Source organism: Capra hircus, chromosome 14, assembly GCF_001704415.2.
Source record: "Capra hircus breed San Clemente chromosome 14, ASM170441v1, whole genome shotgun sequence".
Classification (NCBI taxonomy): Eukaryota; Metazoa; Chordata; class Mammalia; order Artiodactyla; family Bovidae; genus Capra; species Capra hircus.
In genome coordinates, this window is record NC_030821.1 from 1,555,730 (window position 1) to 1,579,841 (window position 24,112).

At 41.5% G+C, this 24,112-nt stretch overlaps 1 long non-coding RNA gene across 1 annotated transcript in view; it reads left to right on the top strand.

Annotated features, from left to right (window-relative positions):
- Positions 1-24,112, top strand: part of LOC106502871 — a 122,083-nt gene that overhangs the window by 97,574 nt on the left and 397 nt on the right. Inside the window, exons 4-7 of the long non-coding RNA XR_001296542.2 lie at positions 4,358-4,416; positions 5,954-6,089; positions 14,195-14,752; positions 16,829-16,931. This is a non-coding gene — a long non-coding RNA (uncharacterized LOC106502871). The remainder of the gene's footprint in view (positions 1-4,357; positions 4,417-5,953; positions 6,090-14,194; positions 14,753-16,828; positions 16,932-24,112) is intronic.

Genomic DNA, 24,112 nt, shown 5'->3' on the forward strand with positions numbered 1-24,112 from the left:
CAGCCCACCGGGCTCCTCCGTCAATGGAATTTTCCAGGCAAGAGTACTGGAGTAGGGTGCCATCGCCTTCTCCGAAATGAAAGTCACTCAGTCCTGTCTGATTCTTTGTGACCCCATGGACTCTACAGTCCGTGGAATTCTCCAGGCCAGAATACTGGAGTGGGTAGCCTTTCCCTTCTCCAGGGGATCTTCCCAACCCAGGTGTCGAACCCAGGTCTCCCGCACTGCAGGAGGATTCTTTACCAGCTGAGCCACAAGCCTTATACACAGCCTTAGTCAATTAAATTTGAAATTACATGATGTAGTTCAACAAATCAGATATATCTGAGATAATAAGAAAAAAATCTTGTTACAGTGAGATTTACAAGTGATGGCCAGAGCTATTTTTTTTCTCAGCATTGTAACTGTAAATGAAAATTTGAAGAAAGTATAATTAGATACAGTATTACATTTCACTTTTCTATCCCAAATTTTTAACTGTTACTTCCAAAAGAGCTATCTGAAAGATTAAGAGAAACATTTAAATAAAAGATGTACTTGATTTTCAAAGTCCTGAACAAATAATTGAGCTAAACTTCGTGTCTAAAGACATAAATGACATATTATAGCATAGTTCTTCATTTACACTGAAGGATGATCACAGAATTTAATTTTACTATTAATTTCAATTAACTTGAATTTTCTTGTTATCTAGAATGTACTGCCCTTAATACTATTCACAATGACTTGTTTGTATCAGCTAGGGTTTTCAACCACGGCTTTCATTAAAAGCAAAAGAAATAAGATCGATAGTGGGTCAGATCAGCATGTGTTCCACGTGTGTTCCACACTGGGTTGATCTGGTAAAAAGGAAAGCATGTGCATGACATTTAGTGAAATCACTCCAGCGTGTTTGTATTGGACGTTATTTGCTGTGTTGTATTTAAATATTGAGACCATTCTATTACATGTTGACATTGGTACAGCCTTACTTTATCACAGATAGTTGTATATATGTTTGGCTTTGTTTTTGAACTTGTGCCTATGTGTGTATAGTTTTATCCGTGTACATATTTTTAAAAGTAAATTGTGTTTCTTTTTACCAGAGGGTGACAAATAAATCAGCAAAAAGCAATATAATGAGGGAAGAGAACAGAGGCATAAGAACGCATGGTGGGCTTGTTGTGGCAAAGTTAAGATTCATGCCGAGGTGGGTGCAGTAGTGGAGCAGTGAAGAAAGGGAAGCGGCCCTGACTCAGGCTCGGAGCTGTATCAGGAGAATGTGCCAGAATGCGAGACTTCCGCCGCAGCGCGCTTGCCTCCTGGGGCGGAGACAGCTGGGTTTGGTGCAGAGACAGCAAGCTCCTTGTGTTTAACAGACGTGGCCGTTTCTGTAGGAAATGGAAGAGACTCAGCATTCCGCCTACTCTATTTTTTAAGAAGTGACTCTGGTAAAATAGACGGAGAAAGAAGCACATATTACTTTTAATATCCTCTGTTCCACAGGCTGTGAGGTCAAGCAGATCCCGAAAATCCCTCTAACACGTTTCTTTGCAGCCATGCTTGGTTATTGTGCCGAGTCTATTTCCCTAAGGCAAATGTGAAGGGTGCTGGGTCAGGGGCTAGGCTTAAGGACCAACTTCTTGCTGCATCTCTAGCCAGGTGACCTCTGGCCCCTTCAGTGATGGTTTGGTAAAGTTATGGCTGAAATAATGTAAAGAGAAACGGAGATGAGACTGAGAGGAGAGAGCAGAGGCCTCAGGTACAGGGCTCAGATACACAGCGGGGCTCGTGTGTCTCTGAGGCAACCACACAGACCTGTGAGTGCAGGGTGTAGGGGAGGCGGCAGCTCCGCTCCGGAGCGCCTCCCGGCCGAGATCCTCCCACTGTAGTGCTCCACCATCTCCTGCGGTGCTGTCCTCCTCCAGAGGCTGAAGTCAGCCTCACATCCGCCTTGCAGCGCGCAGAAAGAGACAGGGAGTAAGAAGGAAAGCGACCTTAATTATGGAGTCTGGAGGTTGTACAGCTCAGTTCCACTCACTGCCTGGTGGTCAGAGCTTACTCAGATGGAAATGTAGTCTCTAGCTTGAGTGCCATATACCTTGCTAAGCTTTGAGAGATTTTATTAAAACTAAGGGAGGGTGGGAGGAAGGAGAGTGTGGGATGTATGGAGAGTAACATGGAAACATACATGACCATGTGTAAAATACATAGCCAGCGGGAATTTGCTGTATGAGTCAGGGAACTCAAACCCGGGGCTGTGTATCAACCTAGAGGGTGGGATGGGGAGGGAGAGGGAGGGAGGTTCACAGGGAGGGGACATGTATACCTACTTGTGGCTGAATCATCTTGATGTTTGGCAGAAACAACACGATTCTGTAAAGCAGTTATCCTTCAGTTAAAAAATAAATAAAATTTTAAGAAACCACACACACACACACCCCCCAAGGAGAATGAAGGAAAGTTCAGGAGTGTTCAGTGAGTGCCATGAGTGGAAAATGAATACCTGCCAATCAGCATCGGTGTCAGTTTCTCTACCTATGAAATGGGCATGAAGTCTTATTTCAGAGTATTAGTCAGAGAAGCATTTAACATGTGTATTAGAAAAGTGCTTTGTAACTGTAAAATCCTGTTATTATTTTTACATTTCTGCTAATTATTGATACTAGTATCCATAAGACACGTACACATCTTAACCTATGTGCTTATTTGTTCTCTTATATGGTAGTCTGTCTTGCTTCTTAATTTTAGATTTCTTGATGGCAGAGTCTCTATTTAAGTTACCATGTATGAGACCTAACTCACTGTTCTATAGAAATAATAAAACATTATGGATAAAAATTACTTATCAAAATAATAATGTTTATAAAGCTTACAGTGCTTTGAGTACTCCAGTTCCTATGGAACCTGAGAAATGAATGAATAACTTTGAGCACAAAGGGAGAATCAGCTCACTAAGTCTGATTTGCCTGCACCTATATGCCTTTGCCTGCTAGATTTATTGAACATTTAGAAGCCTTCAGAAAATGTGCAAATTAATTTCCTTTTTATTTTATTTGTTTCTTTGGGGATGAAGGAAAATAAAATATTTAGCTATGAAGTTTCAAAATATTCTCTTTTGGTGCATGCTTCATCATATTTCTGTAAGAAATGCATTAAATGCATCTTAATAAAAATTTTTATTGGCCATTTGAGCATACTGTTATTTTAGAGGTGCTTCATAGAATTTTTTGCTTTTTTTCCCCATTTTTAGCTCAGTCTTTTTACTGATTCCAAAAACTTATTTACATATTGTTTCTCCCCCTAATCTTTATTGAGGTATATTTGATAAATAAAAAGTATATATATGGATGTACAAAGTGATGGTTTAATATATGTATAGATTGTGAAAAGTGAAAGTGAAAGTCATTCAGTCGTGTCCGACTCTTTGAGACCCCATGGGCTACACAGTCCTTGGAATTCTCGAGGCCAGAATATTGGACTGAGTAGCCTTTCCCTTCTCCAGGAGATCTTCCCAACCCAGGGATCAAATCCAGGTCTCCCGCACTGCAGGCAGATTCTTTACCAGTTGAGCCACCAGGGAAGCCCAAGAATACTGGAGTAGGGTAGCCTATCCCGTCTCCAGTGAATGTTCCCAACCTGGAGAATCAAACTGGGGTCTCCTGCATTGCAGGCCGATCTTTACCAACTGAGCTATCAGGGAAGCCCAGACTGTGAAGTGATTACCACAATTCAGCTGATTACCATATCCATTGCCTCACATAGATACCATTATTATTGCATTTTTTTGAGAACATCCAAAGTCTATCCTCTTAGCAAATGTCAAGTGTGTAAAGCAGTGTCATTAACCGCAGTCGCCATGCTGCACATCAGATTACCGGAATTATTTACCCTGTAGAGCTGAAGCTTTGTACCTGGTGACCAGCACCTTCCCATCCCCTCCAGCACCCGGGACCTGGAAGCCACCAGCACCGTTCATTTTGGTGCATGGAAGTGCTGCTTTTGTGTATAACTTTGATGTTGATTTTGTGTATAACTTTACTGAATTTGTTCATACTTCTAACAGTTTTTTGGTGGCGTCTTTGTGGTTTTATAAAATAGAGGTGGAACAGCCAAGTGTAATCTGGCAGTAACTTAACAACAGTTTACTCAGCCATGCTGGCCACTTCAGCCTTCTGGTCGGGGCATGAAGCAGCAGGCCTCCTGGGCAGTGTTCCTTAGAGCTGTGAAGGGGGACATTTACTCTGCTGTGGCTTTCTTCATGGCAGAAATCATGGGCTGAGAGGCCTCGCTTAGCCCTGAGCTGTACCATCTTGGCAAAGGCGCCTATGGATAAAGTGAAACTTTCTCTTATCCTCTTTGATGTATCTGTTCGCAGATTTTTTGCTTCAGTGGGGTGCAAGGACCTTTCCACTGGACTTCCAGGCTCTCACAAAGGTACTCTCATCTTTAAGTGTTTGTCAAAATCTGTGTTTCTCTAGGTGGGGAGAGAGGGCTGAAAAGCACTATGCTACTATCTTGTTGATGTCGCTCTATTTCCCAGATAAAATCCTATCCCTGCCCACTAGCTGAACTGCAGATCAAGTGTGTGGTGAGAGAAAACTTTCCGTGACAATAATTACCCACTGAGTACTTCCTAGGGCTCCTCTGTGGGTCAGGGGTAAAGAATCCACCTTCCAAAGCAGGAGATGTGGGTTCAATTCCTGGGTTCAGACAATCCCCTGGAGAGGGGAATGGCGACCCACTCCAGCATTCTTCCCTGGGGAAACCCCACGGATGGCAGAGCCTGGTGGGCTACAGTCCGTGGGGCCACAACAGTATCAGACACGACTCAGCAACTAAACAGTAACAGCTTCCTGTATGCAGGGTGCTGTGCATCAGTCGTTCACCAGCGCAGTAATCCTTTGAGATGGGCAAGATTACTCCCCTCATTCATCCAAGGGGAAAATTGAAGGCCAGGGAGGAAATGTGAGTGTGACTTAAAGGCTTTAGGCATTGACTCGTCTGCAAGCTCGGTACTGGTATCCATGCTCTTAGGTACAGTGATACATGATGATGAATAACATGTGCAGAGGTGGTTTTGCCCGTAACTAGATCATTGAATTCCATTCAAGGTGAGCAGTCAAACAATAGCTCATTTCATGCTCATGGTGGACCCCTCAGATAAATCCACATTGTAGCAGTCATTGTGAAAGATGAGGTAGGGCTGTTCAGTTGCATTCATGAGGCTCTTGCCTAGTTTTTTCTGTAGCAAATTTTGAGTAAGCTTAACTTCTGGGTTTCTTGTGGAAATATAATAATGAGATGATTTTTTGGGTCCTTTCTGTGCTTCAAGGGGAGCATAGAGACAAGCAGCAAATTTATGCCATCTTCTGGTATAAGATCTCATATAAATTAGGCATAATAAAATTTCTGTTGAGAGAAACTTTCTGCTAAATAGCTTTAATAATTGCTTTTCCAATCTGTTCAATGATTTTAAGCTTTATAGTTTATAGAAAGGAGTGATCTTTTAATGGCTGGTAGTGATTATCAAATTTGAAAAACATTACTATAACCAATGGGCAACATTATGATATATATGCAAGTGAAAGGCTTTTGTCTCATTTGCAATTTGCAGCAGAAATTGATGGAGAAAATGTTGCAGCTCTTTTATGAAATGGACATAAATAGCATTATAAATGATATATATAGAGGGCTGAATCATTGCAGTAATGAGGCTCTGACTCCAGAAATCTGTTATTCAAATGATACAGTGTGCCTTCAGGAAAATAATTGGGAAATGGTAATAAATCAGCATTCCCAACTTCAGGTTGGCTTGTGAACTAGATTAGGCATGGGTAGGGAAGTCTGATGTTACGATTTTTCATTGACATTGCCCCGTTTAGGAGTGTGGTAGGCTTACTAATGGTGAAGGGGCAATGATGAGCGTGTGTCACTGGTAATGACAATCTCTCCCCCTCTTTTTTTTGGTGAGCTGTGCTTCCTGTTGCAGGTGCTGCCTCTACTGGCGGGAGTCAGAGATGCCGTGTTAGATGAGAGTGCGCAAGATCGCGACATAGCTCGTAGAAATGTGAAAACAGCAGAAGTGAAGGATGGTTAGACTCGCAAAGGTGCTATGAAATCTTCATGTTCAAATTTATGCTTTCTTTTCCTTTTCTGACCACTTTCTTTAATTAATTTATTTAGCATGCCTTTGCTCTTAATACTTTTTAAAAAGATGCTATCAACAAGAAGCTTTGTTCTATGGTAAAGTTTTACCTTAATATGGGTGTGTATGTTTGAGGGTGTGTGTGTGTGGGGTGTGTGTTGGGGGTGTGGTGTGTGTAGGTGTGTGTGTGTATTTTTTAACTGTTTTGAGAATAATAGTTGGAAATGGCAAGGGGAAATAAGGACACCTAACCCACTTCTGGGTCCGGTGGCATGTGACATGAGAGGGAGAAAGCCTTGCATTATCTCCAGGACTCAAAACGAAACAGAGTCGGACTTCCCTCGTGGTCCAGTGGCTAAGGCTCCAGGCTTCCAATGGGGAGGACCCATGTGAGTTGTTCCCTGGTCAGGAAACGAGATCCTGCTGTAACTAAAGATTCCCCCTGCCTCCGGAGAACAAAGACCCCCTGTGGCCCAGCTGAGACCCAGCGCGGTCAAGTGAATGAGTGTATTTTCTTTGAAAGGAAGAAACAATGCCAAAATGGAATAGGCAGTGTTTCCTTAGGCGGAAAAGGCGAAAAAAATACCTGGAAAAATGTTGAAGAGGACTTTAGAAACAAAGTACAGGGATTTTCTTGCTCGTCCGCAGAGCGCAGAGCTTGGGCTTCCCTGCGCGCTCACTCACCATGGCTGTTTGTGCCTTTTCAGTCTTTTCCAGTTTGATAGATGAAACCGACTAGCTTGCTGCCTGACGTTTTATTAATTTTATTGGTGAAAATATTTGCTTTGTACATGACTATAGATGTTGTACATTTTTAATATGTGAGTCAAATAATTATCTTTGCCATACTAGTTTAAACAAAGTAAAATTGTTGAACTTGTGCACCATTCTCCCCTTCATTGCACTTTTAAAGTTAAGGTGTTCATTGCTTTCTTTTCATACTTTTATTAAATTATCAGCTCCTTAAAAAGATTTTATGGCTTATGAAGTTATATGAACTGCTTTATTGAAGTCCTTAGTAGTGTGTTATTCAGCCCAAAGACCCAACATTTTTGTTAAATGAAAAAGTAAGTGAAGATCTGAGGTTAAACCTGGACAAAAGTCACTGGAGATAAACAGATATTTAGTGACACATGCTGGATATTTTGCTTTGCTGACATGCCTTCCTTTAGAGGTTTATTGCATTAATCTCTGCTTTACTGTATCGAGAAACATGTTTCATGGATTTATAGCCTTTTTCACTGAAGTGAGATCAATTTTTGTTTTATTGAGGACACTTTTGTTCTTTAGGACAATAATTTTCATTTTTGACAAAGCACTTTATTTAGTCTTGAACGTTTGTACCATGAAGGGGCCAGGCCCCTTCCCCTGCCACACCCACCCGCTGCGTTTTTCAGGTTAGTGGTTTGTGAAAGGGCTCTGAGAGTGAATCAGTGTTTTCACCAGGCTGAAATTCATGAGGCAGACTGGGAAAAATAAACATCAGAGATTGCTTTCTTTGGCAGCTTGTGGGAAGGTTCACACTAAAATGGTTTATGTAGCTAATGAAATAGATTCTTGCTTTCTACCCATTCCAGTTCCCTTTAAAATTACCTTTTACGTGATATTTCACTGAATCATCCTAAGATTTCTCTTGTTAGTTTTTCTTTCTTTTTTTCCCTTTAAACTCTCTTTTCTGATGTTATCGCTTGATGTAGCATTTAAATTTCACATACTATGCGTTATTTGAGGTTGAGTAAAATAGGGAAATATAACAGGAGGAAGGAAAAATGCACATCTTCTTCCAGGCCTTAATGAATCATTCTTCATAGATACCCCGGCTAGACGCTGCGGCGTAACTCCGATAGCTCTTGGCCTCGGAAACATGTTTATACTTCTTGCCCTTTCCTTTCCTACTTCAAGTGTAAGACTTCCAGATTACTTCTCTTCACATCATGTATTAGAAATAAAAATCATATATATATAAGACAAGCCAGATATTCCAGTACCCTCATCATCAAGTTTTGCCATTAATTCATTTAACAAAAAGATGACTGACGTAACTATGTGTCAAATAATACATAGATGCCAGTATATAGCTATTGGCCTGCACAGAGCGTCTGGCGTCTACTTGGGAAGGAAAGAGCACACCGTAAATGCTCTGAAGGAACTGAACTTGAATGCTGTGGGGACATTTGAGAAAACGTTCTACAGGATGAGAGGCTTGGGGACGTGCGTCCTGCAAGAGAACATGGGATCTGACTTAATCAGGAGAGTGGGATGCGGCTGGAGATGGTGGGCATCAGAAGTGGGGAAAACGACAAGAGAGAAGAATGAGCTGTGGGAAAGAAAGCAGGTTGCTTTCACAAAAGGAATTTGGCAAGATTAGGTCACAGCCTTGAAGGGTGAACATGAGGAAAGATGATCTGTAAGAGATGTGTGAGAACTAAGTCATGATCTTGAATGTTACACTGAGGGGTGGGCCTCTGCAGGTCAAAAGATAGGGGAGTGATATGAACTCTTTGCGTTCTATTAAGATGGCTTTGTAATGGAAGAATACATAAAGACTAAGAGAAATACATTTAATTATTTGAACCTAAAAGACTGCAGGTCCCAAATAACAAAGACTAAAGTGAAGAGTCAAGCTAAATTGGGACAACTATTTATAATAAATGTAAGAAAGGTTAATTGTTTTAGTATTTAAATAGTACTTTCAAATTGAGAACCACAGCATTAAGAAAATCCTCGAAGATAACAGTGTGACACTAACAGACAATTAGGAAATAAAAGAGGCTAGCGAACTTACCAGTATACGAATTAAAACAAGAGGGAGGTCTCAGGTTTTGCTTGTCAAATGAAGAAATTTTTGAAAAAAGAATGATAGGCTACCCAGTGCTAACAAAACTATGGCATGAAAGGCGTTTCCATGCATCGGTGGTGGGAGCATAAATTAATATAATCTTTGTAGATACAACTGTATTTTGAGTTTGCAAATTGCCCACAGTTAGTGACCCAGGAATCTCTCATCTTGGAATTTTACCCGAGGAAGAAATCTGAAGTACAGAATGAAATGGTCTTTCCTGATGCTTAAATGAGATAATTTATTTTAAACACAGGTGCATATAAGCACAACATGAATATTATTGTTATTGTTATTGGCACAAATATAGGCCATAAAATATGTTCAAAATTCACTTCCAGTAGCATTCATTTAGAATATTGTAGTACAAATAATAACAGAATTTAAATTTGTTTCACCACATTATATTATTTTAAAAGAGGTCTCAGGATAATTTGATAATCATGACAAAAAATACCTGTCTTGAGAAATTTTGCATCTAGAAGGATCCTCTTACATGATCATAAGTAATATTATACTTAATCATTAGTGAAGAGTGTCACAGTTTGAAGAGAAATTTGAAATAAAAAAAAATTAGTCTAACATTTAGTCAGAGAAAGGAGAATAGTACAGTAGACTCTCAAACAAATATGTGCTCTTATCTGAAATTATCTGAAAATGGGAGAATTAAGGTAAGACTTGAGGCAATTTTTCTTATGGCCAGGAGGTTGTAACCTAGCTGGAAGCAGGAGAGTAGAAAGCAAAATTATAAGTGAATGATGGAAAATGACTTAAATTATACTTCTGGAAACTGCATGTGGTCCAAGATTTGGGACAAGTCACTTTTTCTTTTTTCTTTTTCTATTTGAAAGAACTTTCTCAGGCTTGAAACTGCATAATGAATCAGACTCACTCAAATCAGGCAGCAAATAGGGATTGACGTTTGGTAAAATATACATGGTTGCAAGTTTCAGTGTTCAAGACTAATTTTTCTTCTGAAATGCATTTGTCCTGAAGAACCGTGATGTGCACAGCATGTTACAGCCCATAAAGTGGAGGAGAAATTGACCTGTGAGATGGGCTCCCACCTATGCACTTACAGAGAGGCACACGCCTGCCCCACGTAATTGCTGCCCCTGCGGAGTTATTTTGCACTTGAAATGCACCCGGGGTGGAGTGGGGCAGGGACTGCTGCTCTTCTGGGTCCCCGCCAGCCCCTCCTGTTCCCATGCCCTCCTTCCCTCCCTTCTTTCTTTCCTTCAGCCTTTCACGTTAGGTTCCTGGCTCACCCGATCTAACTCCGAGTCAGTCTCACTTAGGGAGGGTTTGAGAGCCCAGGACAGGGACGGGTGCCCCCAAAGATGGATGACATATATCTTGATACGGTGCATCACTATTTTTGTGACGTGACCGTAAGCTTTAGAGTGGGATGATTCTAGCTGATTCCCAGTTCTACTGCTTATTAGCTGTGTAGTGTTCACAAGTCACTGGCTTTCACTCAGCTTCAGTTTTCTTAACTACAAGTTGGATTCCACAAGACCCAGTTTGCAAGGCTGTAGGCAAGATTTTGACATACAGTAAATGTTTAATATTTGATGCCAAATATTTCTGTACCCCCAAACAAAAACACCTTGGATTTCCTTAAAGAAGAGTTGATGCACAGATTAAAAAATAATTATCTGCCTTTCTTGTCACCATAGTAGATGGCTCAGATAACAGTCACAGGAACCTGCTCCTAAGGTGTAAACATAATTTTGAAATTCCTACCTCTAAATGTATACCATCCTTTTATTCCCCATTTAGGAAAGCATATCATAAAAAATTATAGCTTCAATGTTCCAGAAATAACCTTGGATGTGATCCAACTTATTTTTAAAAGGGTCCATAAACTTTCTCTTAAAATCGTGCATTGTCATCAACGTGGTGAGAACCTGCCTGCCAGTGCAGCAGGCTTAAGAGACACCCGCTCGATCCCTGGGTCAGGACGATCCCCTGGAGGAGGGCACGGCAGCCCACTCCAGTGCTCTCGCCTGGAGAATCCCGTGGGCAGAGGGGCCTGGCGGGGTGCAGTCCATAGGGTTGCAGGTAGTCGGATACAACTAAAGAGACTTAGCACATCAAAATTGCTCAAGAGTGCACAACTGACCATTGGTGGATCATTATGAAAGAAAACAGTGGCTGAGAAGTGCTTGGTCTGAAGATATATTCAGCTCCCTGCTGGTAGCCTTAGCGCATGAAACATCATCCTGACTGCCTCTGATTGAAGAGGAGAAGAGCAAAAATTTTGAGATGTAGATTTTTTTTAAAAGAAATAGCTAAAGGCAGAGACGGAGCTTTTATAGTTCAAAGAAAACAGATCGGAAGATAACAGAAACAGCAAGATTAAAGACCTGGAAGTCACTTTCAAGATGCCAGTAGTTTCAGCTCTGTATCACCAGGTTATTTACAGCAGAAAGAAAGGGAGAGTGAGATAAAAAGGCAGCAGAAGACTTTCTTATGGTAAGTATTTTCAAATTTTAAAAGTTGGTAGGATGAGAAATTCCAAAAACTTCCTTCTAATTTTATTTACTTTTGCCACTAGATTTGAAAAGAAAATGAGAAAGCAAAGTCACTTTACTGTTGATATAAATTAGGCTCATCTTTGTCCTTATAGGTGATAACAGACAGCAGGTTTCTATGCTGTACTTGTTGCCCTTTCAGTGAACTCAACAGTAGTCAGTGCACCTCTCTACATCGCCTTTGTCTTATTTTCTCATCTGCTCTTTGAAGGGAGAGATGAGTTGATATAAGGTAGCTTGCCATAATATTTGATATTTCTATGAATATAAATGATCAGAAGGGCTTCCTGCAGCTACAAAACCAAGCCATCTAATCATAAATGAAATGAGAATCCACAATTCCTACAAAGATGCAGAGAGTCAGTGTGGTTGAAAGAAGGAGCAGTGAGCTGGCTCCGTCAACAGCAATGCAATTGGGGTGAGTCACTTCGATTCAACAATTAGACACTCCCTGTCTAGAGAGCTGGGTCTTCACGAAGGTGTAAGAGATGAAGCATGCGAAAACACTTTTCAAATCAGAAAACTGTAATTGTCATCCGATTAGGTGAAATAGAACAATGCAGTAATTATGAATCCCCAAAATTAAATAAACAAGGAGAGCAACAGCAGCATTTTTACCTGGCATCTAATTTAACTTGAAATGAGAAATAGATGCTTCTTCCTTAATAAGCAGTGTATCATATCCGTCAGGCTTATTATTCCCTTATGTAACTAGGAGATTACTGCAAGCATTTAATATGGAAAAATTGAAAACAATTCTTCCAGTGAGAAACTTTTTCCATTTGGGTATTCACTTATGATGCGAATAAAGTTTTAAAAGTTACTTGTTACTCACAATAGAAATAGTGTGCTTCCGTACGAGATGTTTCTGACTCATTATCTGTAAAGGCGGGCTTCCCCAGTGGCTGAGTGGTAAAGAATCCACTTGCCATGCAGGAGATGCAGGAGGCATGGGTTCGATCCCTGGGTTGAAGACCCCCTGGAGGAGGGAATGGCAATCTGCTCCAGCATTCTTCCCTGGAGAGTCCCACGGACAGAGGAGCCCGGGGGGCTATAGTCCACACCGTCGCAGAGTCAGACACCACCGAAGGGACGGAGCACACGCATCTATAAAGGCTGATACTGAGGCAGCTCTCCCCACTTCTTCCCCCTTTTCTTCTTTCCTTCCTTCCATCCTCACCTCCTCCTCTCTCCTTCCCTTATCTTCCTCTTTTCTCATTGTTACTGCTGTTCAGTTGCTAAGTCACGTCCAGCTCTTTGCAACCCTGTGGTCTCCAGCACACCACGCTCCTCTGTCCTCCACTGTCTGCCGGAGTTTGCTCAGACCCATGTCCATTGAGCTGGTGATGCCATCGAGCCATCTCACCCTCTGCGCCTCCTTCTCCCTTGCCTTCAGTCTTTCCTGTAGGGTCTTTTCTAGTGAGTCAGCTCTTCCCATCAGGTGGCCAAGGGATGGGAGCTTCTGTTTATCTCAGATCATCTCAAATCTTCTTATGGTTTGCTTCTGAGGAGATGTAACCCAAATCATCCCTCTTAAATATTCTGCTGTGTACTTTGCACTCAGGCATAGAATGTTTTCTTTAATTGACTCTCAAGAGGAAGGCAATATTAAGATACCAAAGAGTTTTGGGTCAGACACATTAAGATTTTTAAAACTTGACTGTAAAGGCAAGGGGGACAAGAATGTTTCCAGCAATGAAATGGTAAGATCAGATGTTCTTTGGAGGCTAGATTTGAGAAAGGCAAGCTGTGGGGTGGATATTGACTTAGGAGTATGCTCCTGTGGTATAGGCAAAAAATGGATTGGTGGTTTTGAGAAACATTATGGAATAGAATTGACAGAGCTTGATTATTGGTATTAAGTAGGTGTTGAAGGTGGGGGAATAACAGGGTGAATGTTGGTGCCATTTTTCTTCTTAAGGAAAGAGCAAGTTTGGGGAATGGGAGGAGAAGCTTTTTGTTTTTAACTTGTTATACTTGAGGTCTGTGTGTGAGCCTGAAGAAGCAGACGCTGTTTTAGAGTGAGTGTAAGTAAAGCATGTGTATGAAGCTAATACATAAGTTTCATCTTACTTGTTCCAAAGCACCTTCCACTTTCTCTCTATAGCGTTGTTATCCGTATCATTTTTACATCAGCAGTGTTTGATATTTTCCCATTACTAAAAATTACATCATGATGTAGCTATTTGGACTAAGTTACATTTGCATATCCGTTTACACCTCTTGGGTCCCAGGAGACTAGATAGAGCGTCAACAAATGTGAAGCTTGCATATGTAAGACATTTAAATAGATGAAATAATTAGTATGTATTTTTGTGCAAGAGAATGGTGTGTATACAGACAACTTGGAAAAATAACTAGAATTGAAGAATAAAACGTGTTTCATAAAATCTGACAACTCTCTTTGGTCCTCTGCTTGGATGAGACAAGTACTATTTTTTAAAAAATGTATTTTATTGAAAATGGTAGATTTTCAATGTTGTGTTAATTTCTACTGTACAGCAAAGTGATTCTGTTATACATATATACACATACTTTTTCAAATTCATTTCCATATGGTTCATCACAAGATAACTGATAGTTCCCTGGGCCATACCTTAGGATGGGCAAGTACTATTTGATATAAATAAACATTAACTATGTTATGAAATAATTTTGTTTTTCTTGCTTTTAATGTGTGTTCCTTTATAGATCTAGCACTGTTTGATGAGCAAAACAAAGAAGAGCAGCCATCCTCATGCAGCTTACACGGACGGGAACAGACAGAAGACAACTCCACAGCGAACGGATAAATGTTTACTATGATAGGGGCGGATATGTTTGGGAACCTGAAGGAATAAATCAGGGTAGAGGGAATGGGAGAAGGTGGTCAAAGTGGAGCGGGGAGAGAGGAGTCAGCAGCGCTAGCATGGGTCTCCTGCGAAAACGCGATCGGAGGGAAGTCGCGGGCATTAGTCACCCAAGAGTCCTCTTGGAGGAGGAGCAGTTCAGGCGGAGGGATCGGCAGAGTCACGGGCCGCAGACGGAAACTGATCTGGGCTCTTGGAGACCCAGCAAGGAGGCCGGTGACGGGAACCGGGCGAGCGCGGGCAGAAGCAGGGTGTCGGGGGACGTAGGGTCTTCCAGGTATCCTAAGGACTCTTGTTGTTGTTGCTCAGCTGCTCCGTCACGTCTTACGTGCACTGCACCTCGTCAGGCTTCCCCATCCTTCAAGACCTCCTGAAGCTTGCTCAGACTCAAGTCTGTTGAGTAGGTGATGCCATCTAACCATCTCATCCTCTTCCACCCCCTTCTCCTCCTGCCTTCAATCTTTCCCAGCGTTAGGGTCTTTTCCAATGACTCTGCTCTTCACATCAGGTGGCCAAAGTATTGGAGTTTCAGCTTCAGCATCAGCCCTTCCAATGAATATTCAGGACTGATTCCCTTTAGGATGGACTGGTTGGATCTGCTTGCTATAAAAGGGACCCTCAAGAGTCTTCTCCAGCACCATAGTTCAAAAGCATCAATTCTTCGGCACTCAGCCTACTTTATGGTCCAGATCTCACATCCATACACGACCACTGGAAAAATCATAACTTTGACCAGATGGACCTTTGTCGACAGGGAAGCTACGGGGCTTCCCTATAGCTCAGTTGGTAAAGAATCTGTCTGCAACACAGGAGACCCGGGTTCGATCCCTGGGTCAGGAAGATCCTCTGGAGAAGGAAATGGCAACCCACTCCAGTATTCTTACCCAGAGAATCCCATGGACAGAGGAGTCTGGCAGGTTGCAGTCCATGGGGTCATAAGAGTTAGACACAGCTTAGTGACTAAAACCACCAAACCACCACCTTTGTTGACAAAGTAGTGTATCTGCTTTTTAATATAGTGTCTAGGTGATCAGAGTTTTTCTTCCAAGGAGTGAGCGTCTTTTAATTTCACGGCTGCAGTTACCATCTGCAGTGATTTTGGAGCCCGAGAAAATCAAATGTGACACCACTTCCACTTTTTCCCCTTCTGTTTGCCATGAAGTGAAGGGAGCAGATCCTAGCTTTTATTGTGAGATGGGAAGCAGTAAATGGCTAAGACCAGAACAAAGATATTTTCTGATTTATATTTTTAGAGGATCACACAGGCTTTACTAAGAATAGACAATCGATGGTCTCGTGTGGAAGCAGTGACCACTTGAGGGTTTTTTATAACTGCCCAGGTGAGAGGCCATGAGAGACCTGAGTCAGCATTGCTGTGATGGAAACGATGAATAGTTGCTGGATTCTAAATTTATTTTGACTGTAGAGTCAAAGGGATTTGCTCTTGGGTTACATGTGAAATGTGAGAAGCAGCAGAGCCAAAGGTGGCGTGTAGGTTCTTGGGTTGGGCGTGGGCTGAGGAATCAAGAGTTCATTTTTGGATGTGCTGTGTTTGAGCTGCTTGTTAGATAACCAAGAGGTTAAAAATAGAATAATGCTGAACATCTGAGTATGATAACTTACCCACATTCAAGCTTTTTCCTCATCATTTATTCATTTTGTTTTGTACCAAATAAATGGCAGTTTATTTATAGCAGGAGGCTCAAGGCAATATCATTACAAGCCTGAATTTGTGTGAGTAGATCAGGGAGACCAGGTGTGTGGAAAGATAAATTTCAAAAGACAGACTGAAGGACCTCATAGAGAATAATCCATATCAATAGGAAAGGCAAAGAGAACAAACCTGACCCAATAGCAAAGGACAGAATTGACCCAGGAGCAGGACTGGGTCAGTTGCCCCAGAGTGGTGATTCTGGCCACAGAATGGTGCCCATCTCTCAGACTTGTTTCAAGTCCAGCTTCATCCTTCTTTCCTTCTGGGACAGGCTCATTTTTGGATATTATGAACATGAGGGCTATGCATAAAAAATGAAAGGATTATTTCCTCTAAAATCTCTGTAAGTTATTAGGACAGAAGAGACTATTACATTGGTTCATTTCTGACAGATTGTTGTGGATGAGAAAAGGGATCCATGTCTCCCCATGTTGGCCTAGAACACTGAGTGGCTTTGGCTATTAGCTGGCAAAGGCCGTGGCAGGAAGTGCCACCAGTGTCAAGTGCAGGGGCCTTGAGGACTGTGGCGCCCCATGGAAGCATAGCTGAGTCTAGAAAGGATGGCGGTGCCCAGTCACAAGGTGGACGTTATGGACGGAACGTCTGTCTGCCTCAGGTTCGTGTGTGGTGTCCTAACCCCCTGCGAGGTGGGGTCTTTGGGAGATACTTAGGTTTTGGAGGGTGGGGCCCTCATGAGTAGGATTAGTGTTCTTTGAGACACAGAGTAATTCTCTCTCTCTCTCTCTCCCTCCCCACCATGAGAGGAAACAATTAGAAAATGGCTGTCTACAAAACCGGAAGACTGCCTTCAACAAGAATTCAAGCATGAGCGCACCCTGATCTCAGACTTCCAGCCTCCAGAACTGTGAGAAATAATCGTTTATTATTTACGTCTCTCATTTTCTGGCATTTGTTTTAGCAGTCAGTCCTAACAGACTATGGCAGTAGATCCTCAGACTTGTGTGAGATTGCCACTGCAGACTCACAGCCGTGCTTATGGGGTGTGTGTGTGTGTGTGTGTGTGTGTGTGTGTGTGTGTGCAGACTGTTGGCTGAAAAACAGCAGATGGGTTTGAAAACCGGAGAAATACCAGTTGTTACTCTCAAAATGATTTGATTATGGCCTCAGTCTGGGATGGACTAGCGAGTTTACATCTCTTTGTGCAAAAAGATGCTATATTTTTGGTCACCTTGGTTGTTTAGCATAGTGCAAAGTGAAAGTGAAGTCGTTCAGTTGTGTCCGACTCTTTGCGACCCCATGGACTGTAGCCTACCAGGCTCATCCATCCATGGGATTTTCCAGGCAAGAATCCTGGAGTGGGTTGTCATTTCCTTCTCCAGGGGATCTTCCCGACCCAGGGATCAAACCCGGGTCTCCCGCATTGTAGGCAGACGCTTTACCCTCTGAACCACCAGAGAAGCCTACTGAAACAAAAATCACGAGTTCCATTTCTGTATGTGCTGGTTGGGAAAGAGTTATTAGGAAGGAGATGTTGATGAGGTTCTACTTTGTGTAACACCCTACCATGGATGTTTCACACGAGTTCTTTCGTGACACAAGCGACCGTTGACTCAGCAAGGCCTCGATTATTGTAGAAGAAATGACTTGATGGTAGCGATGATGATGATGATGACAGGAGCTATTTACAGAGGACTCCCTTGGGCCTCTCCAGTTTGTTTCACATACACCGTGCCATTTAATCTTTGCAGCAGTGCTAGTAGGCTGACATCGCTACACTCAGATTTACAAAATGAGGGAGCCGAGAGTCAGGTAGATTAAGAAGTTTGCACAGTTGCAGAGTTAAACTTCAGAATAAGTGTTCGTATCGAGACCTCTCTGACTTTGGAGTCCACATTCTAAACATTTAAGACAGCTCTTGTTTCAATACTGCTGCACAAGCCATCCCAGAATTCAGCAGCTTTCAGTTACCCCTCCTTCCTGTCTTCGTCCCTGCACCTGGGGGCCTGCCGAGTCAGCTCTGTCTCAGGCTGTGGGTCAGCGGGGTTGACGCCAGCTGTGGGTTGGGTTCGGGTCTGCTCATGTGTCTCATTTTTGTTGTGCTAAGTGTGTACTTTCATCACAACATCAGAGGTGCCCAGGTGACCGCACGTCGTCATCCCTGGTAATCCCCTGGGAGGGGGAGGACTTGGTTTCAGACCCCCTACGGATGCAAATTCTGAGGCTGTTCAAGTCCCTTAGTCAGCCCTCTGTATCTAGAGTCTGCATCTGCTGATTCAACCAGTCGCATACTGTAAACACAGCGCTCGACCCGCGGTCGAATCTAGGGATGTGCAGCCTGGGACGTGGACGGGCCGCTGTGCACTTTCCTCTGTGCTGTCCCTCCACAACGCTTCAAGAGAGTCAGGTGGCCACGCCTAATGTCAGAGGGAGTGAGGAAGCATCCCCAGAGAGGGAAGAACTGGAAAATGACACAGCCAGAGGAGCAGACTGATAATTTTATAGTACGGAAGGAAAAAGGTATTGAGAACGATGGTCTGATTTACACAGGACTGCATCACACTGCTTTCCTGCAGCAAGGAAAGTGATCACTACTTTGAAACAGTCATTCGAACTGTATTATCCACTGACAGTGGTTTGGAAGTGCCATCTTTCTAAACGAAGAGATGCATCATGCGAAATATTAGATCTTAGTACATGCTTGAAAAGGCTAATGATGACACAGAATTTTCTAGTTAACTGGCAAGTGCAAAGGCATATTTTCTTTTATTACTTATATGCATTTCTCTTTGAATAAGATTAAATTAAATTTTAGCATTACCATCAATGTTCAAGTTGGATCACTTTATAGTTGCTAGACTTACTCCTCACCCACTCCGCATAATTGTCAATTTCATATACATCCAAATATATCTGTAGTACTGAGCTTTACCTCTTAAGTTTTTCCTGCATGGTGAGAAAGCAACTGTTTGATTCACCAAAATCAGAAAAACTTGGTATGATCCAACAAGTTATTTTGCTTATCCCTACCAAGCAGTACTTGTATTGATTGAGGCTTTTGTTTTTCATCTCATGTGGTTATTCTGACTTCACACAGACATTGCTTTTAGTTTATGGAGGTTATGCACATTCAGTAGTGCTGGCACATTATTTAACCTCCAAGTTCTATGATTTTGAAATCTTTTAGGATTTAGTAACTGAATTATTGTTTGTTTGAACCGTGCTAGATGGAAGCGTATTCATCAATGTTCAGCTGGACTCTGAGGTTCTTTTCTTGAATAATCTTCCAGCTGAGTCTCTGAATGTTTGTAGAACTTTCCAAATAAATCTAAAGCATTTTAAAGGAGAGTTGTAGCATGGATTTTTGTTCTCTGTTTGTATCTTTGGCTTTGTAAGGGGTCCTTTTCAAGAGTGCACCATGGTGGAGCTAGAGGTAGTTACAATAGAAGATAGTTTCTTGCAGAGAGAAAGCTTAGTTTAGACTTTCACTTCTTTAACATTTCTTTCCAACGTTCTATCAAAAGTGTCCATCAGGGGGCTGTTAAAGCACGTGGGGAATATGCTGTGAAAGACTTTCCACCTTTGATAGCCAAGAGCAAAACTCAGTCAAAGGTGACCTTTCTTCCTATTATGTAGCTCAGCTGAGGAACCTGCTTTTTGAACTTGGGCAACTTAGCTTCTCCAGCCCTACAGTCCTCTCAATAGCCCGTATATGACAGCTCAGCAGGTGACTTAATCGCTTCTCATTGTAAAAAGCTGCAAAGTTCACTTTGCAAAACACCCCACAGTTGGTGCGAAACTCGCCTCTGAAAATTGGAGAGCAGTCCTGGTGGCCAGGAAGCACGTCTTCTGCTCATTCCCTTTGAGCCCGAGGGCGGCGTGGTTTACCTGCGCCCCTGCCCCTTGCCCGGCTCTGAGCCCCGGGCCTTATGTAATGGCTGGATGAAGCAGGCAGTGTTCTTCGACCCCTTTTACAGGTGAGGAGTCTGGGATGTAGAGAAGTTACAATTTGCTCCAGGTCATACAGCGCTGAGGTGGAGGAATCAAGCTTTTGACTCTAAAATATGTTCATAACCGCGACAACCATCCAGCCTCTTTCTCATTACGTCTTCTCACTGGGAATGCACCACACATACACGAGAGTCCGCCGCAAACGATTAATGTCCTAACTTTGACCCTTTTGCGTATCTTTGTGTGTGCATGAGCATGTGTGCACACGTGTGTATGTGTGGTGTTTCTGCACCAGAACTAAATTGAGGGAAAATGTGAGGCTCTCCCGATTTCCTAAGATGTTGTTTCAAGAACAAAGCTCCTGGAAAAACAAACATAAAAAGAACAAAGCTCTAAAAAAGTAGAGTCATGCTGTATAAATAAATAGCTTGTAGAAGCAGAGCGCTTGAATTCATATCCAGATTCCACCTTCCTAGTTGACTGATCTTTGGAAAAATCACCTTATGTATGAGACTCATTTTCCTCCCCGGTAAAAATAGAAATATGAATATTTATATCCCCTCTTTGTGAGGAGTCAGTGAGATAATACATACTGTAATGTGAGCCTGTGAGCCTAATGATTGTAGGACTCTGGCAACATTAGATGACTTCCATTTTCTGTAATTAAATATGTCCTCTGTGTGTGTGTGTGTGTGTGTAGAAGAAGGGGGGACCGTTTAACTCATTGTTTTGACCAGAATGTCAACTTAATTTTTATAAAGTATTTTATAACAAATGATTTCTGAAGGAGCTGATCAGTGACCCATATTAAGAATAGGAAAACAGTGGAGAAAAATGTTAATACCACTGCTTAATAGAATTTTTCTTAGACCACAATTATACTAGTTATACATTGATGCTTATGAGATTTTAGTATGATTGCCTTGTAGTAGATATCTTATTTGCCAAATTTACCTCACTTGAGTTTTTTAAAAGGTACCATTGTTAGAAATTGTTTATTTTTTCACTTGGTAAAAGAACAGCTCTTTTATATAAAATTTTATATTAGGAAAGAGCAATAATTATACTAAATAAAAGTTACATGGTCTTTTTCATGTATTTGACATTGTTAGACAATGTTGCCTTTTTGATATTTCCAAAAGAAAGAAAAATACAATTCTGTCTTAAAAGAAAACTACATATTAGCGAATACACTGGTTGGATGGCATCACTGACTGGATGGACATGGGTTTGGGTGGACTCCAGGAGTTGGTGATGGACAGGGAGGCCTGGCGTGCTACGGTCCATGGGGTCACAAAGAGTCGGGCATGACTGAGCGACTGAACTGACTGAACTGAACATAGTTATCTAGAGCTAGCCTAACATTCTGAAAACTGCATGATGGTATGTGTTTTTAGCTTGTCTTGGCGCACATTATATCAGCATTCCCTGTAAAGAATACATCCTTTCCCATTCAAAACCAACACCTTTGTGAGTAAAAGATTCAAGTCCTCTCTAGAATATTGTTCATGTGACTCTTGAAAGGGATGTGTTGGGCCATAGGAAATGCTGTAGATAGTCGAGAACCTGAGATGCATTTGGTGGAACACTTCTGACACCCAGATCATTCGCTGCTGCTGCTACTGCTGAGTCACTTCAGTCGTGTCCGACTCTGTGCGACCCCATACACGGAGGCCCACCAGGCTCCCCTGTCCCTGGGATTCTCCAGGCAAGAATGCTGGAGTGGGTTGCCATTTCCTTCTCCCCGATTATTCACTAAGCAGTCATAAACGACTGAAAGAATTGAAAGAAAGACTCTAAGGTGTCCGCTATTCTCAGTGCTGAGAATTGTTGAAAATGGGGATGAAAGAGACACAGTCCTTTTATAGATCTTACATGTAACCAGATCAACTTTCACGCATTTTCTCTTCCACTTAGTTATAGGACTGATGTTACATCTTCTTTCTGCATGAAGGTAGCACAGGAGCCTGTGATGAAATTATTTATATTTTTAGCTTTAATAAGGTCTGAACTTATGTAAAACAATAAGAGTTCACATGTAACCATGATTTTGGTTAATCTGGAAAGTTTCTGGAAAAAAACTCAACTCTTAAAATTCCCAAAACTGATTCATGTGCTGGACAGGTCGTTTAATTTGGCACACTTCATCGACCTTGACAGAACAGACCTTCAAATACCACTAAAAATCCTTAGCACTGGGCAGCTCTATAGGGACTCAGGGTTTAAGACCTCTCAGTGTTTGGCAGGAGTTTCTAACATATCAACTGAACAGATTTTCCAGTCTGTGTATCTGATCTCATAATATCAGATTGCCCATACCTGTGTGTTTGATCCCATCACTTCTTCTTCACATTTGCAGCTGCTTCCTGACCAGGTGTGAGTATCTGTCTCTTACAGCTGATTCATGGGCGCTCTGGCTGGCCTCAGAAAGGACAGAGTGAAATTTCATAGAGCACTTTGGCATGTCTCTCTCCACCATTTCTCATAGACTCTGGACATAAATAATTTGTTAGGCACGGAATGTGCAGAAATATAAAGAGGAGTGGCTGATGCGATAGTGAGTCAGCAGACATTATTATGTATGGGCATCCGATGGAAGATTTAAGATGCCAAGGAGTTTGGAGCTGCTCTGATAGTAGCAAGGAAGTCCTTGAGTATGGGAAGAGTGTAATAAAAACTACATTTTATAAGAAGACCTTGATATAGTGTCTTGGGTAAGCTAACATGAGAAAAAAGTAGGATGTAATTATAAGTTATTATAGTGTGGACAGGAGAAAATGAGCTTTTAATGATTATTTTCAGATTCCTCTGCTTATGTAGAATATGATTAAAGGCAGAGATGATATTTCTAAAATTTTGAACAACTTTAAAACAAAAAGATTTAGAAAGTCTTGAAAAACTTGAAGTAATGAATTTAAGGTTCTACTGATCTTCACCTTCCATGGTCTGTCCTAGATTTTTTTAATGTCATGCCTCTGTCTGTCTTGATTATACAGTTTCTACCCTGAATTGAATGATTTAGAAGTAATTTTAGGTTTCTGTAAATTTTACTTGGAAGAAAAGTTTTAGATAACCCATAGTAATATCTCTCTGTGTTTGTTTATTTCACCATAAATGGTTTAACAGAACATATAATAAATCTTTACCAACAAAAATATGAACTATAAAGTTATGAAATATGAATTTTATCCAGTTATACATTCTTCATCATCATCTCTTTGCTCACTCATTTAGCAAATATCTATCTTCTTAGATATTGTAATTAAAATTTAAAAGCATTTCAGGATGGCTCTTAAGGGCAGATTGCTGTGGGTTTTGATCTTGTACATCGGGTTTCCTCTTGAGAACCACTACTTCAGAATTCTCCCTGGTAGTTTTAGATAAGACAGTTGCAGCCATTTATACCACCTAGATTATGCCCAGGAATTGAAACAGATCAAAAACTGACTCAAAAAAATACATTAGAGTTTGTTATCTTAAATGGTGCTAAATCGATATATATGGTCATTAAAAAGGAACATAAAAACCCAGTCTACTTATATTATTTCATATCAAATCTTTAGTCTGAGCTAATTGACTAGCAACTAACTCAATGTGGTTAGTCCGAATTGAGATCTGCTATAGGTATAAGATGGCTTCCTAGGTGGTTCCGTGTTAAAGAATCTGCCTGTCTATGCAGGAGACATGGATTCAATCTCTGGGATGAGATCCCCTGGAGGAGGAAATGGCAACCCACTCCAGTATTCTTTCCTGAGAAATCCCATGGACAGAGAAGCCTGCTGGGCTACAATCTATGAGTTCACAAGAGTTGGACATGACTTAGTGATGTAGCAGACATGCATATGTATGAGATACCCTATAGATTCTTAAGATTAGTACAAAAGAAAGAGTGTAAAATATTTCATTAATACTTTTGTATTGATTACATTTTTTTCCTTTGGCTGCAACCTGTGACTTGCCAGATTTTAGCTCCCTGACCAGGGATTGAACTCAGCCTGGGCGCCCAGCAGTGAAAGTGCAGAGTCCTAACCACTAGATTGCCAGGGAACTTCCTGATTGCATCTTGAAGTAATATTTTTGAAATATTGTATTAAATCAGATATATTTTTTATTATGTCATTTATTTTTTAATATAGC